This window comes from Triticum aestivum, chromosome 6A, assembly GCF_018294505.1.
Source record: "Triticum aestivum cultivar Chinese Spring chromosome 6A, IWGSC CS RefSeq v2.1, whole genome shotgun sequence".
NCBI lineage: Eukaryota > Viridiplantae > Streptophyta > Magnoliopsida > Poales > Poaceae > Triticum > Triticum aestivum.
Window position 1 is genome coordinate 473,663,965 of NC_057809.1, and position 3,376 is coordinate 473,667,340.

General features: G+C 48.5%; 1 pseudogene; it reads right to left on the reverse strand.

Annotated features, from left to right (window-relative positions):
• Positions 1-232: 232 nt before the first annotated feature.
• LOC123129651 (endonuclease 2-like) lies at positions 233-2,599 on the reverse strand (annotated as a pseudogene).
• Positions 2,600-3,376: the final 777 nt, after the last annotated feature.

Sequence of the window (3,376 nt, forward strand, 5' to 3'; positions counted from 1 at the left end):
TCATGATTAGTACACAAGACAGGATTCAACAAGTAAACAAGAAGGTGACTGCAGTACAAAACTAAACTCATCACACAGAATAAAATGATATTAAAAGTAAGCTCAGCATAAGCATATGAGTTTTTTTGGCACCACCAGATCAAACATAGCAACACCAATGTGAAAAGTTTTAGCATTATTGCCATATGTTTCCTTGGAATCGTACTACACAGAGAAGGGTTCAGCCTTAAGTCTAAACTAGCCTTAAATGGTGGAGTACAGATTTCCTTCTGTACTAGTGGAAGTTGATGGTGCTGTCTTCTTTTACAAAGGAGGACCCCACATGCAGTGGCTACATAAACAAGAAGTGTCAGCTTAAGTTGCAACCAGGAATAGAAATACTTGCAAAAATTTGGGCACTTGGGGTTTGGCAGGAGTACTACCTTGTGGATGTCGCCCATGAAGTTTGAGAGGAACAAGAGCGCTTCGGTCAGGTTATCTGCAGTATTCCATGCAGAAAAAACATGGCATCTTCAGTACTAATTCGGTCAATCAAAAGAGATGTGCTGAAGTTCGTATGATGTAACTGAACATTACGTTGGCCGAAAGATTTAGAATATGGTGATGGCAATGATGATCCCTTGGTGAGGAGCTGGGAGGTGTAGTTGTTGATGGCACCAGCGATGCAGTGGACCTTGACGCCCTCCTCGTCCTTGCAGTCCCCTGAGACAACACACAAACCATTATGCTATAGTTAATTTCAGCCCAACAACATAGAGTGTTGATTAATTACTACGTACTATTGTAGTAGTAGATGCAGACGTTGTCGGGGACGTCCATGAAGTGGAGCGGCACCGACTAGTAGTACTTGAACCTGACCTTGTCGGCCCAGGAGCAGAGGCTGCTCAGGTTGCCGGCGGCGCCCGATGACAGTAGCTCGTTCACTGCCTTCGCCGCTGCGTCGCTCAGCCGGCCTTCCAAGGGAGCAGCATGGTGCATCATGGTGCCTTCATCTGGAGTCGCAGGTCGGAGTTGTGGGCTGCTGCTTTGCTTCCCCATATAGCACACCAGGTTCTCGTAAGATAGCGAACTGAAAACACAAAACATGATTAGGGAGTTGGTACATAAGAAAAGGAATTCATGCACGAATGGCATATACAACTAAAAAACAATCGGGCATCACATATTATTAGAATTTCATATTAGATGGTTGCACGGTAAGTGTTTCTTCATATAAAATAACTAGAATTAGCACCCAACGGGATCCATTCTATGCGCAGGATCCTTTGTATGTGGTTGCCTTTTTTGTTGCTTTATCACATATTCTGGCAGTAAAGAAAAGCACTTCATTGTCTGAATCTAATATTCAACTAGCCCGAACTTGAACAACAGATTGGGCATAGCGTACTAATCAAGGAGAGACCTGACATGCACTGACCAAGTCCTACAGCGATTTTCAACATACAGAAATTTCTTTGTGTCCAAAGAAGTCCTAAATCATTTTACTTCTTAATTAATTCTTTTTTGCTGGGAAAAATAAATATTTTGCAGGGCCACTTCTTAACTCTCATTTCATCTGATGCACTGAGAGTGTCTAAACTTGATGACCATTTTCAGACATGTCCTTGAACTAATGCGTATATTTAGTTCGTCTAGAAAAAAGACCACGCCCAGATTTTGTAGATACAAAGTACCTCGCCACTATGTTGTCAAGTCACAGGTTGGCGTGGTGTGAGAAGTATGCTATGGTGGCACACGGCACGTGAACCTTCAGTTCACTATTTCAGTTCTAAGTGAGGACATGCCTCTAATGCACTAGACAAAAGATAGGCCATTGACAAATTCAGCCTGTAATGGCAATCAGCACACACTTCTGCGACCTATTTGGGGAGATAAAAACTCGTTTGTGAATTCTCAGTGTGAGCAGCACACAAAATTGTAGGTGAACTACACATTCACATGTATAAAGAAGAGGATCCACTGAATTTTAATCATGAACAGTTAAAAAAATTGTAGGTGAACAACACACATAATCTTATGAAGTTTCTCCAGTGCCTGAAAATTGTATTCTATATGTAGAAAAAACCAAGGCATTGTAATCATTCTCAATAAGTACACAACAATGTATCCCTACAAAAACATCCTAACATGGATCATGGCTGCTGCCTACCATGGTAAATGCTGGACTCTCTCTAATGGTCTAAATCACGCCAGGAAGGTTACTTTATCATCACTACCTCACCTACACACAGGAATTGAATTCCACATAGAAGCGTATCACCAGTTCACCGCATAAGATGCAGAACTACACTACATCCACAGATCTCTCACAGATCGTACAAGACATGCACAAAAGGGGAGAGAGAGACGGAATTTACTAGTGTACTCTTCCTTGCCGGAGACGATCCAGCTCCCCTGGAAGCCCTCGTTGAAGTACTCGTGGAACAACTGCAAAACCCAAGCAAACCATCACAAATCTCACCCCCACAACCCAAAAACGAGCGGCGAAGAACTGGACGCGGTGCCGGAGAGACCAGTTACCAAATCCGGCGCGCGGGAGTGGAAGCGGGATGGCGGCATCGAGGGCGGAGAGGTCGAGGGTGTCCTTGTCGTCGCTCATGGCCGCTAGAGACTCGAGCTCCTTCCTCCTGCGAGGGCGGCTGCGGGGGAAGGCTGGGTGTGAAACCCTAGTGGCGACGACGCGTTGGGTGGGGTTGGGCTGCTGAGATGAGCATGAACTCGTTGTTGGTCCGAGTGCGGGTGCGCAATGGGGCACCGGCGGGTGCGCCTCGGCGAGCTCGGGGCGCGGGGCGGTGAAGCGAGAGGCGAGGTTGGAGAGGTGGTACTGGAGGAAGGAGGAGGTGGCAGGGAGGGGGCTGCGGTGGATCTGGCCGGCGACAGTGTTTGGAGGGCAGGGGGAGGGGGTCAAGGCCGGCGGCGAGCGGCGGTGGGTGGCGGCGAGGGGAGGGGATGGGAGGGATCTGGATCGGGGAGCGCTAGGGTTCGCTGCGCAGGGGAGAGAGCAGATCAAAATGGGTCTTTTTAGGGGTAGCTCGCGGTGGGTGGGAGGGGGGATGATGACGAGCCCGATGAGGAGCAGGTCGGGGCGGCGGCGCGTCGAGATCCAGAGGGAGGGAGTGGGTTGGGGGCGGCGACGCGTCGAGATCTAGAGGGAGGGAGAGGGTGAGAGCGCTAGGGTTCGCTGCGCGTGGAGAGAGAGGAGTGGTGTGCGGTGGTTTTTTTTTGAGGGGTAGATCGCGGTGGGTGGGTGAGAGGGTGAGCTACGGGCCGTTGGTTCCCGGAGCATCCGACGGTGATTTATCCGCGATCCGCGTGAGAGGCCCCTGGACCAATCAAAACGCAGTATACAAATATGATATTTTGACCATTTAAATTG